Below are 22286 nucleotides of genomic sequence, written 5' to 3' on the forward strand. Positions count from 1 at the left end.
ATTGTCACAAGAGAATTAATTGTTTTGTATGGAGTTTTTATATGCACCAGTATGGAATTAAACAGGAAATTATCACTGATCACTTCCTGATTACTTTATTATGTGCTTCACTTGTCTTGATAATGGCTCTGTGAAAGAGCTGAAACATTGCCTGTATCAACATGTGTTGAATAAATTTAGTATTTTTCCACTTTTCATCTAAGGAGTGCTGCATTTCATTTATTTGGAATGTAATATATATATATATATATATATATATATATATATATATACACACAGTACAGACCAAAAGTTTGGACACCTTCTCATTCAAAGAGTTTTCTTTATTTTCATGACTATGAAAATTGTAGCTTCACACTGGAGGCATCAAAACTATGAATTAACACATGTGGAATTATATACATAACAAAAAAGTGTGAAACAACTGAAAATATGTCATATTCTAGGTTCTTCAAAGTAGCCACCTTTTGCTTTGATTACTGCTTTGCACACTCTTGGCATTCTCTTGATGAGCTTCAAGAGGTAGTCACCTGAAATGGTTTTCACTTCAGAGGTGTGCCCTGTCAGGTTTAATAAGTGGGATTTCTTGCCTTATAAATGGGGTTGGGACCATCAGTTGCATTGTGGAGAAGTCAGGTGGATACACAGCTGATAGTCCTACTGAATAGACTGTTAGAATTTGTATTATGGCAAGAAAAAAGCAGCTAAGTAAAGAAAAACGAGTGGCCATCATTACTTTAAGAAATGAAGGTCAGTCAGTCCGTAAAAAATGGGAAAACTTTGAAAGTGTCCCCAAGTGCAGTCACAAAAACCATCAAGCACTACAAAGAAACTGGCTCACATGCGGACCGCCCCAGGAAAGGAAGACCAAGAGTCACCTCTGCTGCGGAGGATAAGTTCATCCGGGTCACCAGCCTCAGAAATTGCAGGTTAACAGCAGCTCAGATTAGAGACCAGGTCAATGCCACACAGAGTTCTAGCAGCAGACACATCTCTAGAACAACTGTTAAGAGGAGACTGTGTGAAAGCACTGCCAAGGACAGGCAACAAGCAGAAGAGACTTGTTTGGGCTAAAGAACACAAGGAGTGGACATTAGACCAGTGTAAATCTGTGCTTTGGTCTGATGAGTCCAAATTTGAGATCTTTGGTTCCAACCACCGTGTCTTTGTGCGACGCAGAAAAGGTGAACGGATGTACTCTACATGCCTGGTTCCCACCGTGAAGCATGGAGGAGGAGGTGTGATGGTGTGGGGGTGCTTTGCTGGAGACACTGTTGGGGATATATTCAAAATTGAAGGCATACTAAACCAGCATGGCTACCACAGCATCTTGCAGCGGCATGCTATTCCATCCGGTTTGCGTTTAGTTGGACCATCATTTATTTTTCAACAGGACAATGACCCCAAACACATCTCCAGGCTGTGTAAGGGCTATTTGACCATGAAGGAGAGTGATGGGGTGCTGCGCCAGATGACCTGGTCTCCACAGTCACCGGACCTGAACCCAATTGAGATGGTTTGGGGTGAGCTGGACCACAGAGTGAAGGCAAAAGGGCCAACAAGTGCTAAGCATCTCTGGGAACTCCTTCAAGACTGTTGGAAGACCATTTCAGGTGACTACCTCTTGAAGCTCATCAAGAGAATGCCAAGAGTGTGCAAAGCAGTAATCAAAGCAAAAGGTGGCTACTTTGAAGAACCTAGAATATTACATATTTTCAGTTGTTTCACACTTGTATATAATTCCACATGTGTTAATTCATAGTTTTGATGCCTTCAGTGTGAAGCTACAATTTTCATAGTCATGAAAATAAAGAAAACTCTTTGAATGAGAAGGTGTGTCCAAACTTTTGGTCTGTACTGTACATATACACACCCATACTAATATACCTAAAGAACACTTCCCTCTACAATACTCACCGGAAATCCAGTTTCCTTACAGCACATCCTGAGACTGACTTCCTCTGATAGGAAAAATCACCAGTGTATTTTTGTTTAACTGTATTTTTATTGGTCATGTTAGACACTCAGGTACAAACATAACGTTTTCTTAAACCAAAAATAAATAAAAACATCACAAAAAGTCATATAAACATGTACTTAACTCCTTAAGGACACAGCCTTATTTCACCTTAAGGACCAGGCCATTTTTTGCAAATCTGACCAGTGTCACTTTAAGTGGTGATAACTTTAAAACGCTTTGGCTTATCCAGGCCATTCTGAGATATTTTTTTTGTCACATATTGTACTTCATGACACTGGTAAAATGAAGTAAAAATTTGGAAAAAAAATTGCTAATTTCCAAGTTTCAATTTCTCTACTTCTATAATACATAATAATACCTCCAAACATAGTTATTACTTCACATTCCAAATATGTCTACTTCACGTTTGCATCATTTTGGGAATGATGTTTTATATTTTGGGGATGTAAGAAGTTTGGAAGCAAATCTTGAAATTTTTCAGAAATTTTCAATAACCCACTTTTTAGGGACCAGTTCAGGTCAGAAGTCACTTTGTGAGGCAAGCTTATATAATAGAAACCACCCAAAAATCACCCCATTCTAGAAACTACACCCCTCAAGGTATTCAAAACTGATTTTACAAACATCGTTGACCCTTCAAATGTTGCACAAGAGTTATTGGCAAATGGGGATGAAATTTGAAAATTATTATTTTTTTGCTTAATTTTCCATTTTAACCCATTTTTTCCACTAACAAAGCAAGGGTTAACAGCCAAACAAGACTGTATATTTATTGCCCTGACTCTGCCGTTTACAGAAACACCCCATATGTGGCCATACACTACTGTACGGACACACAGCAGGGTGTAGAGGGAAAGGTGCGCCATATTTACACCGTGTCCTGTTTCAACCCCCTTGATGCACCCCTGGAGTAGAAACTCCCTAAAAGTTACCCCATCTAAGAAACTACACCCCTCAAGGTATTCAAAACTGATTTTACAAACGTCGTTAACCCTTCAGGTGTTGCACAAGAGTTATTGGCAAATGGGGATGAAATTTGAAAATTGCATTTTTTGCTTAATTTTCCATTTCAACCCATTTTTTCCACTAACAAAGCAAGGGTTAACAGCCAAACAAGACTGTATCTTTATTGCCCTGACTCTGCCGTTTACAGAAATACCCATATGTGGTCGTACACTACTGTACGGCCACACAGCGGGGCGTAGAGGGAAAGGTTCGCCGTTTGGTTTTTGGAGGGCTGATGTGTCCTGTTTCAACGTCCCTGATGCACCCCTGGAGTAGAACCTCCCTAAAAGTGACCCCATTTTGGAAACTACGGGATAAGGTGGCGGTTTTGTTGGGATTATTTTTAGGGTGCATATGATTTTTGGTTGCTCTATATTACATTTTTGTGAGGCAAGGTTACCAAAAATTGAAATTCAGAAATTTCATCTCCATTTGCCATTAATTGTTGAGGAACACCTAGAGGGTTAATAAAGTTTGTAAAATCAGTTTTGAATACCTTGAGGCGTGTAGTTTCTTAGATGGGGTCACTTTTGCGGAGTTTTTACTCTAGGGGGGCATCAGGGGGGCTTCAAAAGGGACATGGTGTCAATAAAAAAGGCCATCAAAATCGGCCTTCCAGAAACCATGTCGGTCCTTTCCTTTTGCGCCCTGCCTTTTAGTGATACATCAGTTTACGACCACAAATGTGGCATTTCTGTAAACTGCAGTATCAGAGTAATAAATATTAAGTTTTGTTTGGTTGTTAACCCTTGCTTTGTTACCGGAAAAAACGGATTGAAATGGAAAAGTGCCAAAAATAGCTGTTTTGGCACCTTTTTTTTTACCGTGTTAATCTGGGGGGTTAGATCATGGGGTATTTTTATAGAGGAGATTCTTACGGACTTACCTAATAAGTCTACTTTTTTTTAAAAAAAATTAGGTTTTAGACTATATTATCCTTTTTGATACAAAAAAAATCTTTTTCTATCTCTAAAGTCTTTCTAGAGTCATTTATTTTGTATTTTTTTTGTCGATTATCTTATATAGGGGCTCATTTTTTGTGGGATGAGAGGATGGTTTTATTAGCACTATTTTTGGGGCTATAGGACTTTTTGATCGCTTGCTATTAACATTTTTGTTATGTAAGGTGACAAAAAAAGTTCTTTTTTTGCACCTTTATTTTTTGGGAGGACCGTGTTAATCTGGGGGGTTAGGTCATGGGGTAATTTTATAGAGGAGATTATTATCGACGCAGCGATACCTAATTTGTATACTTTTTTAAAATTATTTTAGTTTTTTTTGGTGTCTCATGTCTGAGAACCAGTTTTTTTATCCGATGTCAGTGGATAAATTGGGATATAAATTTAGTACTCCATGGAAGTGTGATACTCCCTGAAGCAACCGTCAATGCAGAGGCCTGGATGATCGGGGCATGTGTCGCACTGAGTAGTGGTGTCCTTCCGTATCCCCCTCCTGCGACACACTCTGCACTTTTTTGGGGTTCGTCCCTTCTTTCCAGTATGGGGGACCACACCTGGAAAGTGTTGGCCAGGGACGATCTGGGCGCCTCCAGTTCCCGAGGTACTCCGGCCTGCTCTTTCCCGGTCCGAAAAGATCAGGGCCTTGAGGACTGCCTCATAGAACTGAAGGAATGTCCCTGTGTTGCCAGCGCTTCAGGATAGTACAAAAGAGTTGTACAAGGCAACCTGCACCAAGTAGACCGCAACTTTTTTGTACCATGCCCGGGTTTTGCGCATGGCGTTATATGGCTTGAGGACTTGATCAGAGAGATCAACGCCTCCCATATACCGATTGTAGTCGACAATACATTTGGGCTTGAGGACCGTTGCCGAGGTACCTTGCACAGGGACAGGGGTGATGCCGTTACCATGAATTGTGGGCAGTACAAGGAGATCCCTCTTGTCCTTATATCTGACCAGCAACAGGTTTTCACTGGTAAGGGCTCGGGTCGCACCCCTGGGGATAGGTACCTGGAGGAGGTGGGCAGGGAGGCCGCGTTGATTTTTCCGCACGGTCCCACAAGCGGACGTAGATCTGGCGGCAATGGACTGGAACAAGGGAATACTAGTATAAAAGTTGTCCACGTAAAGGTGGTAACCCTTATCTAGCAGTGGGTACATAAGGTCCCACACAAGTTTCCCGCCAACACCCAGAGTGGGGGGACATTCTGAGGGTTGAAAACAGGAATCTCGCCCCTCGTATACACGAAACTTGTAAGTGTACCCTGAGGTACTCTCACAAAGTTTGTATAGCTTCACGCCATACCTCGCCCGCTTGGAGGGAACATGCTGGTGAAAAATGAGTCTCCCCTTGAACGCAATGAGAGACTCATCAACCGCAACCTCCCTTTCAGGTACATAGGCCTGTACAAATTTGTCCCCAAAATGATCGATGACCGGCCGTATCTTATACAGACGGTCATAGGCAGGATCACCTTGGGGGGACATGCTGCATTATCTGACTAATGCAGACATTTCCGGATGGTCTCAAACCGGGAGCGTGTCATGGCCGTACTGTAAAGTGGGGCCTGGTAGAGGACGTCCCCACTCCAGTAAACCCTAGTAAAACACTAGGTTTCTTGACCAGACCCATATGCAGGACGAGGCACCAAAATTTCCTCATCTCGGCTGCAATGACCGGCGTCCAGCCACCGGGTCTGGCCAAAAAGGAGCCCGGGTGTTGAGCAATGAACTGTTGGGCGTACAGGTTTGTCTGCTCCACCATCAGATTTACCAGTGGGTCACTGAAAAAAAAAATCACAAAAAAAGTAATATTCAGTGTAGCCCACTGTGGAAATCTGGATTCCTGATTGGCCTACAAAATCAGGAATCACGGGCTCATATCACTCTGGGGTACACCAGACAGGTTCACCATCCAGTGGGCCGGAAAACTAGTACGAGCCCTAGAGCTGCTCGTACTAGTGTGGGCCACAGGGTCCCTAGCATGGCGGTCCCCTTGCTCCGCCTGGATATTTTTCTGTGTTGGACCTCACCAAAGGGTACTGTCAAGAACCCTTGACGGAGGCTGCAAAGGAAAAAATGGCTTTAATCACACCAGAGGGACTGTATCAGTACAAGGTATTACCTTTTGATCTACATGGTGCTCCTGCCACGTCTCAAAAGCTAATGGACATTGTACTACGCCCACATGGTCAGTATGCTTTGGCGTACCTGGACGATATCGTTATCCATAGCACCGACTGGGAAAGTCAACTATCTAAAGTACAGGCTGTAGTGGACTACCTTAGGAAGGCTGGCTTAAAGGCTAACCCAAAAAAGTGTGCAATATGTTACAAGAGACCAAGTACCTTAGGTATGTAATTGGATGCGGAATGATCAAACCTCAGGTGAACAAAATTGAGGGAATTAGGAATTGGCCCCGACCTGTCACTACTCGGCAAGTAAAGTCGTTCCTAGGTATGGTGGGGTACTATATGAGGTTTGTCCCCAATTTTGCTACAGTCGCCGCACCATTGACAGGCCTTTTGAAGGGACGCAAGTCAGTGACGGTTCAGTGGAATGAACAGACGGAAAAGGTTTTCTCCGCTTTGAAGTCTGCCCTGTGTGGATCCCGGTATTGGTGACACCTGACTTCAAGAGGGAATTTGTGGTACAGATCAATGCCTTAGAAGTAGGTCTCAGAGCTGTACTCTCTCAGGACATCAATGGGGAGGAACATCCAGTTGTTTTCCTGAGCCGAAAGCTTACCCCAGCCGAGACTAGATACAGTATAGTGGAGAGAGAGTGCCTGGCCATCAAATGGGCACTCGAGTCTCTCCGCTATTATCTGTTGGGGAGAAAGTTCCGTCTCAAGTGGATGAGCCAAGCCAAAGAGAGGAATGCTCGGATCACCAGATGGTTCTTGTCGTTACAGAACTTCAAGTTCTCATTTGAACACAGCTAAGGCCGCTTACAGGGAAAATGCGGATACACTGTCTGGCAAGTGTTCACCTCCTCAGGGTTGAACAAAGGACAGAGGTATGTAGGAAGGCGCAAGGGTCACCGAGATTCTTGGCCTCGGTGAGGTGAGAGCCTGTTATTTCATGCGTCAGCGGAAGCTAGTGCTGGCTGACATGGTTTTGCTATTTAGTATGGCTGTAAAGCCGATCCAGGCCGGCTCTTACTGGGAGCAGCCAAAGTGCAGGGTGGATGGCTTCTCCCCACGTTCCAGGCCGGGTCTTGGTTTGGGCTATAAAACACAGGCAGCACTGTCAGGTGGTAGGAATTTATTCCTCTCTGACAGTGAAGCTCTGTCAGTCTCTGTGTTGGGACCTGGGAGTTTGAGTCTGGGTAAAGGCCTGCTACCTTGTTGGAGTGAGAGCAGGTGGTTTCTGGTATGTCCAAGGACTTCTGCATTGCTGCATGGTGTGAACAAACACCAGACTCAAGATGACTGTTTTCCTTGAAACTGACTTTTTGTTTTGCTTATCCTTATGTCTGAATAAACACTGAACTGTTTAAGTTAAAGACGTTGTCGTTGCCTCTATACTGCGTCCGCAAGCCTGTCTACCAGAGCAAATCCCCACAATGAATATAGAAGATCCTTCTATCTTCATTCAGCAGGACCTGTGATTCCATCATCAAAGGTCTTTTTGCAGGTCCTGAAAGAAGAAGCTAGAAGATGATGCCAGCTGCCCGATCAATTGGATGAGATGAGTTAATTTTTTTTATTTTTTAACCCCTCAATCCACGTTTTACTAAGTAATCTGTATTTAGAATGCTATTCCTGCATTTTCCCTTGTAACAATGTTATAAGGGAAAATAATACAGTGAATATACTTTAATGGAGTCTGGGGCTTGCTCATTCCTATCATCTCCTAGCAACCATGCGCGAAAATTGCACCGCATCCGCAAGCAAGTGCTTGCGATTTTCACGCAGACCCATTCATTTCTATGGGACCTGCGTTGTGTGAAAAACGCAGAATATAGAACATGCGTAAAGTGAAGTGAATGGGTCCGGATTCAGTGCGGGTGCAATGCGTTCAAGTCACGCATTGCACCCGCACGGAATTCTCGCCCGTGTGAAAGTGGCCTCATACAAAAGGGGCATTTTCAGGAGATTGCAGGCCACAGCAGCAATAATTTGCATATTGTGCCAAGCACCTAACCAGCCGAACCCCATACCAGCAACAGCCCCTATTTGGCTCACATATTGTTTGGCAGCTATTAGTTTTTAGGCTCCTGTCTCTTATGGCAATAATCCATTGGCCATGTTTGATCCATCCACCATGTTCAGTTCATCTGGCATTAACTAATACATATTTAAAGCGAAATACCATCTGGTTCATAGTCTATATTTGTATAGTTTTCGATTTTACACTTGGAAAATGGAAATTATTTTTCTAAAGGGTTTCATTGACAATTTTAATGTGTACATTTTTATATCTATTCTCAGTCCATTTTTAAAAGTTCTTCATTGTTTATATTGTTTTCAGAGCATATGGTACAGAGCCCATTTTTGATTTTGCATTTTCGTTTTCCTCCCAACATTCCAATAGCCGTATGGCCATATGATGGCTTATTTTGGGGGGATAAGTTGTACCATTTAAGAGCATCATTCAATTTACCATCTCAGTTATAGGAAAATGGGGGGGAAGGGAAATTATTTGTGGGGTTAAATTGGAAAAAAATACTATTCCGCCAAGGTTTTGGGGTTTTTTAAATCACAGTGTTCACTGTGCGCTAAAAGTGACATAACATTCTTATTAGCTCAAAAGAAATACTGCGATACCAAACTTGTAGATTTTTTTTGTTTTACTACTTTTAAAAAAATAAAATAAATTTTTATTTCGTTCTACAGAGCTGTATGAGGGCTTGTTTTTTTGCGGGACAAAATTTAGATTTTATTGGTACCATTTTTGTGGTACATACAACTTTTTGATCACGGTTATTCAAATTTTTGGGGGGGTGAGGTGATCAAAAAACCTGTGAATTGTGTATTTGAATACGATTAGCGCACAGGAAATTTTTATTCATATTTTAATAGTTCAGATGAAGCGATACCCAATATGTTTTTTGGTTCATATATTTTATATATGTAAAATTGGGAAAGGGGGGTGATTTAAAGTTTTAATTTCTTTTTTTCACTCTTACATTGACAACTTTTAACCCCCTTAGGGGACTAAAACCTGAGATCTTTTGATCCCTTGTCCTTATCACAATAATAGAGATCTATTAGGGTGAATAGGATTTTGACTCGCTCCTTGCTGAGAAGTACCTCATGCACAGTGAGATTTCACTGCGGGGGCTCCGATCAGAAGGCAGAGGGAGCCTCATCCCTCTGCCTTACCTCACAGATGTCAGGATCTGTGTTGATCGCAGCATCTGAGGGATTAAATGACAGGGTTTGGCAAGATTGCCATTCCCTGTCATTGCAGATGGGTGGCTGCTGTATGATAAAGCTGACACCTTAGCTCATCGCAGCAGCCCGTTCGATACATTTCCCTAGCCACCAGGATACATGATTTTTTGCAATTCATGACAAATTAATTTGTAACTAATCAAATTTGTTGTCGAAGTTCAACATAATAAAAAAGAAAACTGAACTGTACACTTTCAGCTGTATTAATGGTAACAGGAGTGTCTACCTACTGGATATGACTGTGAAAGTAGAGGATAACCAGATCTGCCAAGGGGATTCAAATTAAGGGTAGGTGTGATTCACAAAGGCCAACATTTTTTCATATGCACAGGTGGTGTTCACCAAATCTATAACATCTTGCAATGGAGGGGTGTTTGGGATTTTCCAGTATCTCGTTATAGCCATTTTGGTGGACAACAAGAAATGGGCTAGGACTCTGCAAAGTTGTGCTGGAAAGTCCATAATATTATGAAAGAGCAGGGCCGGTTCTGGGGAAGGAGCTATGAGTCTTCTAGTGATAGAGGAAAGAAGGTCAAAGCTTGTTTCTCATATGTTTTGAATTAGAAGACACGCCCAGAGAATATGGCTCAGTCTGTCAGGTGTGAGATACCATCTGAGCATCATTTTCATAGCAGCCTCATATTGAGAAACACAGGTAAATGTTTTTAGATATAAAAGAAAGTGAGAATGACCAAGTAGGAGTGGGAAATTCCTTGCCCAGTTCTTTTTCCCAAGCTATAAATGGAGTTGACTTAACAAACATTTGCTTGGATCCTAAGATAGTATATAATAGTCTAAAACCCCTCGATGAGGATCCCTTAGTATTCTAGAGGTCCAAAACCTCTTCACAAGCTAATACCGTAAAAGGGTCATTTGTTTGAATGGGATGGTGGATTCTGAGGTATTTGTAAAAGTCCTTATAGGGAATAAGGTATTGTTCATGTAAAGAGAAAAACGTTTCAATTAGGAATTTTTAAAATAAGTGCTACAGAAGAAAGGCCATTGGATAGCCATGTTGTTAAATCGATATCAGGGGTAAAGAAGTTTAGTGTCTCCAATAAGGCATGTGGTCTGAGGGAAAACAGAACTCTGTGGGTTTTGGAGTGGAATGCCCTCCATAGTGAGATTGAGGTGGAGGGGAAGCTTGGGAGAGCTCCAAGAGAGAGTGATGCGTCAAGGGCAGTTATAAGTAAGGATTTTAAGTTGTTACCAGGTGAACAGCCATCTCTATGTGTATCCAGTGGTGCTGTAAGTCTCTGCTCCACCACTCTCTCAGGAAGCTCAGGTGGGTGGAAAGGTAGTAGGCCTCCAGCTTTCCTATATTTATTTAGCAACCTGTAGGCTATGCGCGGTCATCTAGGAGTCCAGATAAATGTGTTGAACAGTTTGCTGAGGCGAGTAAAAAATAAAGACGGTAGAGAAATATAAACTGTCCAGAACTTGTATAAGATTTTTGGAAGAGTTAGCATTTGGAATGTCGCTATGCGACCCACCCAAGAGATTTCCTGCTTGTTTTATTGGAGCAGATGCGTCTACAACACCTCAAGCAGGGGAAGATAGTTAAGGCGGTATAGAAGTTTAATCTTGTTAGGGATTTTTTCAATATGACATTGTCCGCATATAACGAGAGTTTATGTGATATCCCGCCAATGTTGATACCTCTTACTTGATCAGAGAGGCAAATGGATTGTGCCAGGGGCTCTATGGAAAGGATAAATATAAGGGGGAAAAGAGGACATCTATTGGGTGCCATTGGTAATTGTGAACGTTGATAACAAGGTGTTATTTACATATACAAGTCTTTCACTGCTCCCAGAAAGGAGCCACATATTCCCATTGTCTGTGGCACAGAGAAGGCAAACGTCCAGTTGATGCGGTCAAATGCCTTCTCGGCGTCTAGAGTAACTAAAACTGCTTCTAGGCCTGACCTCTCAATGTAGTCGACTATGTTTAGAACCCTTCTGGTATTACCAATAATTTGCCTTTAATAAAGCCTGATTAGTCACAGTCCACTAAAGTGGGTAGAATAGGAGCTAGGCAAAGAGCCAGAGCCTTAGCATAGATTTTTAGGTCTATGTTTAGCAAAGAGATGGGTCTAAAATTTTGCGGGGTATCTGGCATTTTCCCTGGTTTCGGGATGGTGACTATAACCACAGATAGCATCTCCTTAGGGAGAATTCCACTGGAGAATCCCTTCTGTAAAGTTTCTTGCAAATAAGAGAGGATGATGCCGTGGAAGGATCACTAGTAGCAATTCGAGTTAGTAGTTCTAATTGGTCGGCAAAAATAGTGGGTAGGTGAAGTTTGTTTAGAAAGGCATTATTATCTGCTGGGGAGCATTGAGATGAGTCAGGGGATGGGTTTAAATTATAAAGGGAGGAGTAGTATTCCACGAAGCTATCAGCTATACCCTAGGGATCCATAATCTTGGAGCTGTCTTTGGGGCATTGAACATAGGGGATTCTAGACTTAGTCCCCCGGGTTTTTACGTGTTGTGCAAGTAATCTTCCTGCTTTGTTATTTTGTGAATAATATCTGGCTTTAACTTTTTGTAGGTTCTGTTCATATCTATAGAGAAGACAGTCTTTAAGCTGGAGTCAGAGAGTCTTTAAGTGATCTGTATACAGGGGAGTGATTTTATTTTTACCCTCAAGGTCTTATATAGAGTTTCGAGAACTTCTTGTCTCTGGCTTTCTTTGCCATGTGACCCAGTTTAAGAAAGACAACTCTGATAAATGCCTTATGGGCAGCTCAGAGTATTAATGGGCAGGATACAGAACCCACATTGTGTTTGAAGTACTCGCGTAATGCTGTTTCTAGGTCTGCTCTATATGATGGATGTGACATCAGAAATGTATAAGCCATAGGGTGGGGTGTGGGGATGCATAAGGCTCCTGGAAAGACAGAGTGATTGCTGCGTGGTCTGACCACTTGATCAATCCTATGGTTGTTTCAGAAACCAACGGGAGTAGGGATCTGGAGATTAGAAACAGGTCAATGCGCGAATAAGATTGATGTGCGGTGAAGAAAAAGGTATATTCCCTTTCTTGCGGGTGGTGGATACACCACACATCAAACAATTCCTCAGAATGGGCCCATTGTTGGGTTGTTGGGGGGAAAGGTTTTCATGCCTTGGAGAGGATCAGGAATCCGGACTAGGGGCTAGGATAAAATCACCACAGAATAACAGCTGGCCTTTCTTTAATTTGTCGACATTTCTAGTACATTTTTTCAGAAACCATAACTGGTGAGAGTTAGGAGCATATAGTGCTACAATGGTATAGTAAACATTATTGATGGAGCAGACTTGGATGATGTATCTGCCCGCTTGTCACGGGTAGTACGGGGAAGGAAAGACAACCAAAGGGAACAACAACAAAGCAAACAAACTAGGCACTAAGCCTAGGAAATAAAGAGGTCACCTCCTAGCAAAAGCTGCCAACCACATGTGCAAGTCTCAAAGGTAGAAATGCACAAGCACACGAACCTGAGACTGCTGACACACTGCACCAAACCCTCAGCCTAGGGAACAGCGAAAGAGGCAACCGGCTCCTTCCAACCTGAAGGAACCAGTGTCTCCCTGAGGCCTAGTCAGGACAGACACAACAAGAAAGGGGAAAGGAGCTTGAGAAGCAACTGGAACAGCAGAATCACCACACAAGCAGAGCACTCCTCAGAAGAACTATTAGCCAAAGGAAAATCAGTGAAAGGCAGAACATATAAAGGGGCCACCTGACTGATAATGAGCAACACCTGCAAAGGGGAGGAAACCTGTCATCAACAATGAAAACAATAGAGATCTGTCAGATCGACTCCTGAGTCTTCCGTCTATCTGAACTTCTAAGATCTCTCCCAGAGCCGGCGGGTGACCTTCTACGGGTGATCTCTGGGCACCCAGGACCAACTTTATCAGGGTGGGCTCTTTGAAAGGCCCTCAGCAGCCGACTGGCATTCACATCAGGTGGAGATGGCAAAGCAGATTCCACATAACTCTTTAACAATGTTTATGGAAGACATTATGGATCTTTCAAGGGTGCAGAAGTTGAAGAAGCAAATAAACCGGATTAATAATGACCGAGATCTTGCATGGACCAATAATTCTTGGGCCTACTTTCAGGATGGCACCTTGAACTTAATGTTCTTAGTGAACAACCACACCAAATCACCCACATTCAGGTCCGGACCAGACACACGTTTGTTTACAGCCATACGTTTATACCTATCGCCCATCTTTTTTAAATTGACTTGAATTTTCCACCAGATAGATGACAAGGAAGAAGCAAATCTCTCCTCATCAGGAATACCAGAGGAATTAATCCCAGAGAACATACCAAACTGAGGGTGAAACCCATATGCACCAAAAAATTGTGACTTATCAGTGGACTCCTGACGACGGTTAATCAAAGCAAATTCAGCCAACGACAAAAATGAGTACCACTCCTCCTGATTCTCAGCGACAAAACACCTCAAATATGTCTCCATATTCTGCTTAGTGCTTTCAGTTTGTCCATTCGCCTGAGGGTGAAAAGCCGAAGAGAGGGACAAACAAATCCCCAGGCGAGTACAGAAAGCCTTCCAGAATCTGGAAACAAATGAAGTCCCTTTATCAGACACCACATCAGAGGGAACGCCGTGCAATTTCACAATGTTATCAACAAATGTCCGAGCCAGAGTTTTGGCATTGGGTAAACCAGAAAATGGAATAGATTGTGCCATCTTACAGAAGCGGTCGACCACCACCAAAATCACCGTCATCCCAGAAGAACTGGGCAAATTGGTGATAATGCCCATGGACAAGTGCATCCAGGGATGGGATGGACAAAACAAGAAGAGATCCTGAGGGCTGAGTATGAGTCACCTTGGCACGTGCACAGGTCTCACAAGTTGCCACATAGCCCTCAACACTCTTACGTAAACCCAGCCACCAGAATCTCTGAGAAATAAGATCAACAGTGGATCTGCTCCAAAGGTGTCCAGCAAGGACAGTATCATGATGTTCCTTAAACACCTTGTGACGAAGCTCAGAAGGAACAAACAACTTCCCTGGGGGACAGGAATCCGGTGCCTCTAACTGAACTTCCAACACTTTCAGTTCAGGATAGAGGATAGATATAACCACCCCAAAAATCGGACCAGGATCCTCAGTATCACCCCCCCCCCCCAGGGAAGCTACGCGACAAGGCATCCGCCTTGACATTCTTGACCCCAGGGCAAAAAGTGACAATGAAATTAAATCTGGTAAAAAATAAAGACAATCTGGCCTGCTTTGGGTTCAAACGTTTAGCCAACTCCAGGTAGGCCATATTTTTATGATCGGTAAATACAGTAATGGGATGAATCGCTCGTTCTAACCAATGACACCATTCCTCAAAGGCCAACTTAATGGCCATCAGCTCTCTATTGCCAACATCATAATTTGTCTCGGCAGAAGATAGTTTTTCAAAAAAAAGCACAAGGGCGCCATTTGCCAGGAGAAGGACCCTGCAACAGAACTGCACCAACTCCTACTTCTGATGCGTCCACCTTAATAATAAATTGCTGAGACACATCAGGCTGCACCAAAATGGGAGCAGAAGAAAAAGATTTCTTTATAGTGGAAAAAGCATGTAACGCCTCTTCCGACCAGACAGAGAAATCCACCCCTTTCTTAGTCATGTCAGTCAGAGGTTGACAACAGTGGAATAATTCAAGATACATTTTCTGTAGTAATTGGTAAACCCCCAAAACCACATAAGCGCTTTCTGATTCTTGGACAGATCCCATTCCAAGACCGCACTGACTTTTTCGGGATCCATGCAAAAGCCCAAAGCGGAAAGCAGGTTACCCAGAAAAGGAATCTCTTGAACAGCAAACACACATTTTTCTATCTTGGCATATAACTTATTCTCCCGGAGGATCAGCGAGACTTGTCTCAAATGATCCTGATGACTCTCCATGTCAAGCGAATAAATCAATTTGTGGTCGCGGCACTCACGAAGAACGACTCCTACATGCTGGCTAGCTAAGCGGTTAGAGTTATGCCGAAACCGTGACGTTGGAGGGATAGCTGAAGGAGGCCAAAGAACAACAATTCTATGAAATCGGAATGTTACCGACATTTATTCACAACACCAAATTCTGACAAGCAAGATTCATTTCAGTATACGGACAAGGAATGTAGCGGCTGAAACAGGATGAACTAGTCTTTTAATGATATGTGCTGGAACCCGATTCTTTGATGCGGCGGATGCCGCCCCTATGCGAAACGAATGCCCGGATATTGTGGACGGATCTACTGCCAGATTAGCCAGTTAAACCCGGATATGAGTTATGAATTGGGGACAGGTGAGGTGAGAATTATTGAAAGGTAGCAAAGGACTGCAGGGCGGCTTGTTTGGCAGAGAGGACAGAAGCTGTTGTAGTACGCGCACGGGACACCACTAATGAGAGGTCGGGAAGAAGAACCCTTGGGTCGGGGGGCCAACCTGAGAGGTTTTGGAGGTGAGAAGCGAGAGTATGAAACCATTTCTGGAAGTTGAGAGCTGACCAAGAGTGACGTATCTGCTACTGTTAGCCAGGGATGTAAACTCAGCCGGTCTCAAAAACCCATAAAAGGCCAGGTACATGGCAGCCTTTATTATCAAACTATGCAGGGTACCGAATGGTTTCTTGTCTAACAAGTCGGAAAGGTCGCGGAAAAGCTGGCCAGTGATGGGTAGCCGGCGAGTGCGTGACTCGCGGTCGCTCTTCTCGAGACCCCTCCGAGTGGCTTTGATGTCATGGACAGAAAACAATTAACCTGGCTGAGTGACACTCATGGCTCTAAAATGTTGCACCCCTGCGAGGTAGGACTTGACCGTGGCGTGGGATAGTTTTAGATTGGTGTGACAGTAACCTATAAAGGCCAGGATGTACGGAACGAACTCAGTGTCACCTTGTGGATAAGAGTCCTGAAATCTGAGGAAGGCTCTCCAACCTGTCTGGTAGGCTCTTGCTGTATTGGGTGAGAGGGACTTGAGTAGCAGTGACCGAGCGGTGGCGAGATGAGCGTCTAGGGCAGGATTAGAGCAGCGTATGGAGGGACTGGGCTCCCGACGGCGTCTGCTTCTGGACAGATCTGTGAAAAGAGGGTAGAATTAAAACGAGATAATGCGTCGGCTGCCGCGTTGTGGTTACCGGCTATATGTGAAGCTATGTAACGAAACTGGTGTTGTAATGACAGAAGGACCAGGCGCCTAAGAAATAACATGACATATGGAGACTTAGAAGAACCACTATTGAGAATCTCGATGACGGCTGTATTATCGGACACGAAGGACACAGTCTGACCTGACCAACTATGGCCCCAGGTATAGGAGGCTGCCACTAAGGGGTAGAGTTCAAAAACTGCTGAGGTACAGAAAAACCCAGGAATGGAACTGACTTTGATCGGCCATCTGTCTGCTAACCAATGGTTGCCAAAAATAGCTGCGAAACCTGTATTGGCAGCGGCGTCAGAAAAAATTACGGGGGAGTTGCTGGATATTGCGGGAACAAAAAGCGAGATGCCATTCCATTGCGTGAGAATATGATCCCACATGTTCAAGTCGGCCATGACCATATCGTCCAGACCTATGCTGCTATCCTGGGAATGGGCTGTGGGAAGGAGAGAGAGTAAACGAGATACAAACGCCCTACCTTGCGGAATTATGCGCATCGCAAAGTTCAGCATACCTAACAGGGACTGTAGCTGAACTTTTTTAATCACTCTAGTGGATGTGAAATTATGAACGGCTTCCCTAATCCTCTGTAATTTGTCCCTTGGCAACCTGGCAACCATGTTCTGGGTGTCCAAGACTATACCAAGAAATGTGATGACTGCGGAGGGACCTTCCACTTTCTTGGGAGAGACCGGAACCCCCAATTGTCTGAAACACTCCAGTAACAAATGAAGGTCTTTGGGGGGAGTGTCAGGACGCTCAACAATTAAAAAACCATCCAGATAGTGAATAACATTGCTACAGTGGAATTCATGGACTAAAATCCAGTGGAGAGCCTTGGCTAATTGGTCGAACAACCACGGGCTACTCTTAGACCCGAATGTGAGATTGGAAGCAAAATAATAAAGGCCCCTCCATTTGATGCCGTACCACTGCCAGAGGGACGGTTTGACCCGTAGTAATTTGAAGGCGTCTGAAATATCGGCTTTAGAAAGGATGGTGCTGGGACCTAACTGTAAAATAAGAGCGATGGCCTGATCTATGGTGGCATATCTCATGCTAACCTCTTCTGATGGAATGAGAGAGTTGATGCTAGGTATAGGGGTACCATGCGGGGCGGACAGGTCGATGATCAACCTCTCTTTGTTACTAAATTTACCAAATACGACTCCTATCGGGCTGATTCTCCACCTGTCAAAGGGTGATGATGAAAAGGGGCCTATAAGGAAACCTTTGACTAATTCTGCTGCTATTAATCTATCGGAGACATCGGGGTGATGGTCAGCGGACTGTAAGTTCCTGCACTCGTGTGTGGAATCTGGAAGGGCCACGATCCCAGTGTGGAAACCGAACGTGAATCCTGTACTGAGGAACTCCACAAAGCCTGGGTCAGGATACCTGCGTAGGAACTGCTGCAAACGAGCTATGTTAACAACACACATATAATTATTATCTGCTTTTAATGAACAGACTACTTTAGGATGGGCTCTGAAGCAGTTAGTACATATGTGTAGCAGGCGGCACTGACTGAAATTACAGGATGCATAATTAAAGTTATTGCAAATCTGAGACCTGCCGAGTAGTTTGATTGGTCTACCCAGCTTGTCAACTAAACCAGAGCTTTTGTGTGAATCGGACGGGCCGGGAACAGAACCTGTGGAACTAGACCCTTCGCTCTGAGCAGCCTTATGACACCACGCCGTGGAATGGTCAATTGATTGGCATAGGGAGCATGAAGGTGCCTTAAGCCCGGCGAAATGCCTACAAAAAATCTCCGTATCAATGTTGGCCCAGTTAGTAAGAAACTGGAACTGGCTTAAGGTAGCAGCTGCCTTGGCTGAGAAAGAACAATGGTAGTCATAGAAGGAACTACCACCATACTTGTACCCCAGCTCTGTTATCCTAAACAAATACAGATCGAGTTCTTCCCTTCTCTCGAGACGAACTGAACAGATAATGTCTCTGTACAAACTAAATGCGAGCACGAATTCAGGAACCGTGAGCTTGCGGTTCAGTCTGTGGTCACGGCCTTTCAGGATCACTGACACATCCCCACAAGCAATTACCCTACTATCAGACAGGTCCCGGGTAGCGACCAGTAAGGATGCAAGATTGACATCTCTACCTTCCAGGATGTCCTTCTTTAAATTGGCAGGAACAAAATGTGCCGGCATAATACTGGGCGCTGTCACAGGGATACCTGCCCCTGTCGCCGTAGATGTGGAGGGAACAGCGACATCGATGGTATGCGGGGTAGTGGAAAAACAACGAGACTCCACCGCTTGCAACCTGGTTTGCACATCCGTGACAGACGAAGTCAAGTTATTTAGCAACAGATGGATCTGTGTCAGCGAGTTCTGAACAGTGACTGCGGAGACTTCTTCTTGCTGCTGAGGGCCCGAGTTAACGACCAATAACCGATATAACTCAGCCTTCCTAGCAGAAGAGGGATAAGAAATACCCCGTCTGGACAACTCCGTCATCAGCCTAGGGACGGTCCAAGTGCGAAGAGACGAGACGCTGCCCCCTTCTGACATCCTGGCAGGGTTCTCGTCGACCGAAGCCTCCACTATATCTGACGCACGAGACATATCCTGTCGATACAGTAGGCATAAATCAACACCTGACTGTCAACTGATACTGTAATGACGTGACGTGGCTGTGAGTAGGCTGAGACCCATGCAACTGTGGAAAAATACGAGTGAAAAGAAAGAGAGAACCTGAGCCAAGGAGAAGCGATAGCTGAACCTGGAACACCCCTGTGAATGGTGAGTCTGAACGTGGCACAACTGACCCACTACCAGAAGAAAGAGTGGAATAATACCACGACATAGCTTATTGTCATACTGTACCCTGATTGTTGAAAAAAGTGCAGAATGTGTGTGAAGAAGGACGAGACAATTCCTGGAATAAAATCACATGTAAGATTTGCGTACGTCATAGCGCCAGCGGAGGCGTGCGACCAATAACACAGAGACCCTCTAACTAATACTGAACGAGTATATGGTCCCCCCCCTCCTAAAGTCTATGAATCAAGTATGAGTTAATACCCCTTTTTTTTTTCTTATCCCTTTTTTTTTATTTTATTTTTATTTCCCCCTCCTTTCTTCTTTTTTTTTTGTGGTTATAGCTCCTGGTGGCCACTAGATGGAGCCAACGCAGAGCACAGAGCCATGGACTGCAGTGCCGGCAGTCACCACCGGAGGGAGCCTGCGACAAGGGAGCCTGGAACAACACTGCTCCATGGACTGCATAGACTCTGGCAGCCACCAGGGGGAGCCCACAGTAGCCGGCAGCAAATTCTCACAGAACACCGGCCCCTGCAGCACGGGCAGACAGCGGAGGAGACCGCAAGCAGGACGCCAAGGTGAGAGCGCCGCAACATGACCGGGGCCAGTAAGGGCATGGGGGGCATGGGGGGGAACAACCCAATTTGCTGCCACGGACCCTGCCTAGCTAATGGCACAGCGGCCTGTGCCAGACATTAAGGGGGGAAAGAAATTCGAATCGGGATCGCGCTGATCCCTGCACCCTACGATTCATGCCACGTGGGAGCCTGAGCTGCCTGGCAGACGCTCCGGTGCAGTGTGGCCCCCTCTTACCTAGGGAGCCGGCACTGCCAGCCAGACTTGAGAACCGAGACTGCAAGCGTGGCAGTCACTCACCTGATCTAGCAGCTTGCTTGCGCAGAACGAACTTCCAGGACCAGACGCAAACTTTTTGACACACGTTCATTGAAGGAGGGGCAGAGGTGCCATGATATAGGCAACCGTGCCCCTCCCACAAATACAGGCCAATGAATCGGCCTTAACACATGTCATCCAGGTATACGACAACAAACCTTTCCACCAAATGATGAAAAATGTAATTGATGAAATGTTGAAATACTGCCTGGGCATTGGTCAAACCAAAAGGTGTGACCAAGTTCTCAAAATGACCCTCTGGGGTATTAAACGCAGTCTTCCATTCATCCCCTTCCTTGATCACTGGGCCAGTGATGATTCCTCCGGGTCCTCTGCCGGCTTCGGTGCTGGTGAAAAAATCGCAGGGGTTTCACTCCCAGCAGAATCTGATTCGTCAGAGGGATCCAGACTGTCCACAGTACTGTATTTGAAAGAAACAAAAATAAAAATTAGATCATTTGATTTCAACATTTCAAAAGTACATCATTTATATTAGGTGTAACCAGCCGTGTATATACAATATATATACGGAGTGGCACCATACATCACATATTTGAGTTTACACAATGAACACAAGCATCTATGTGCATCTATAGTGCATTTCCTAATTTAATTCCATTTTAAATGCAACAATGGGACAAGTCTTGTAAAGGGCTATTGGCAATGTAATGGGAAAACATTGATTGCCGTTTGGAGCTGTCACAAGAGGATTACTCATTCAAAACCAGTGTGGATTTTCAGGCCATCTCGACAGTATGTGGCCTGCTTCAACCATCCAAACATACAAGATGTAATGTTAACCTTGTAGAACTTCATTTACGGCTAAAAATTAACATGTACTAGGCCACACTTGAGCATGCTGAGAGTAGTCGTTTTAAGCCGGCTGGTCAAGCGTTGTTGGAACATCATTATAATCCATTATCATAGGATTCTGGTATTGTCATTTTATATGAGCAATGAAAGGAATCCATGTTGTGGTTGGTGCTATACCATAAAACCAATATAAATTACATTGGCAATACCTAATGGCACTGGCGTAGCTACAGGGGTCGCAGCGGTCGCAATTGCGACCGGGCCCCTAAGTCAGGGGGGCCCACGGGGCCCCCTCAAGCCAGGAGAACGCAGCCTGCAGCTGATAACTGAAATCAGATTTACAGGAGGCGGAGCGGAGGCTGAGAGGTGAGCTCTGACTGTGCAGGGCAATCAAAGTGAGGAGGGGGAGCGGCTTCAGTTCAGGAAGAGGAAACTGTGTGCAGAGGTGCTGCGAACTTGCTAGTGACTCTTTTCTCCTATCCTGTGTTGATATACTGGGGTGAGCGTGGCGCCGGCGGAGTGATAAACTACTGGACCGTCCGACCGGGGTCCTGGTCCGGTCCAGTAAGTGACTGTCCCTGGCCTGAGTGAGTCCCCTGACCTGCCTGGTGGCTGATCGAGAGCGCCGGTGAGATTGTGATAAGCCCAGACCAGTCAATACCCCCTTAGGAAATCTCAGTCTCATCAGATGTGACTGCAGCAGGCCAGCAGCGATTGATAAGCCAGAATTAATGTGCACAGTGGGAGGCCCTCCCTTAGGCAAGTGACAAACTGCCCCCCCCCCCCCTCATTCTTAGGCAAGTGACAAACTCAGCTCTGCTACATCTACAATGACCAACTACAACAAATGTAATGCCAAACTGCAGTTCCTTGTGATGCCTGGGATGGCTTCCACTGGACCCACAGCCTGTGGGTCCAGTGGAAGCTATCCAAGGCATCACATAGAGGAACTGCAGTTTGGCCTTACATTTGTTGTAGTTGCTCATTGTAGATGTAGCAGAGCTGAGTTTGTCACTTGCCTAAGAATGAGGGGGGGGGGGGGCAGTTTGTCACTTGCCTAAGACTGAGGGGGGGCAGTTTGTCACTTGCCTAAGACTGAGGGGGGGGGCAGTTTGTCGCCTGCCTAAGGGGGGGCCTCCCACTGTGGACATTATTCTTGGCTGATGATCGCTGCTGCTCTCACATCTGATGAGAGATTTCCTAAGGGGGTATTGACTGGCATTAGGGACGGGCTGGTGGACGAGGGCAGCCACCCGGTCCTGCCTG

This window comes from Bufo gargarizans, chromosome 5 (genome assembly GCF_014858855.1).
Source record: "Bufo gargarizans isolate SCDJY-AF-19 chromosome 5, ASM1485885v1, whole genome shotgun sequence".
In the NCBI taxonomy this organism is placed as follows: domain Eukaryota; kingdom Metazoa; phylum Chordata; class Amphibia; order Anura; family Bufonidae; genus Bufo; species Bufo gargarizans.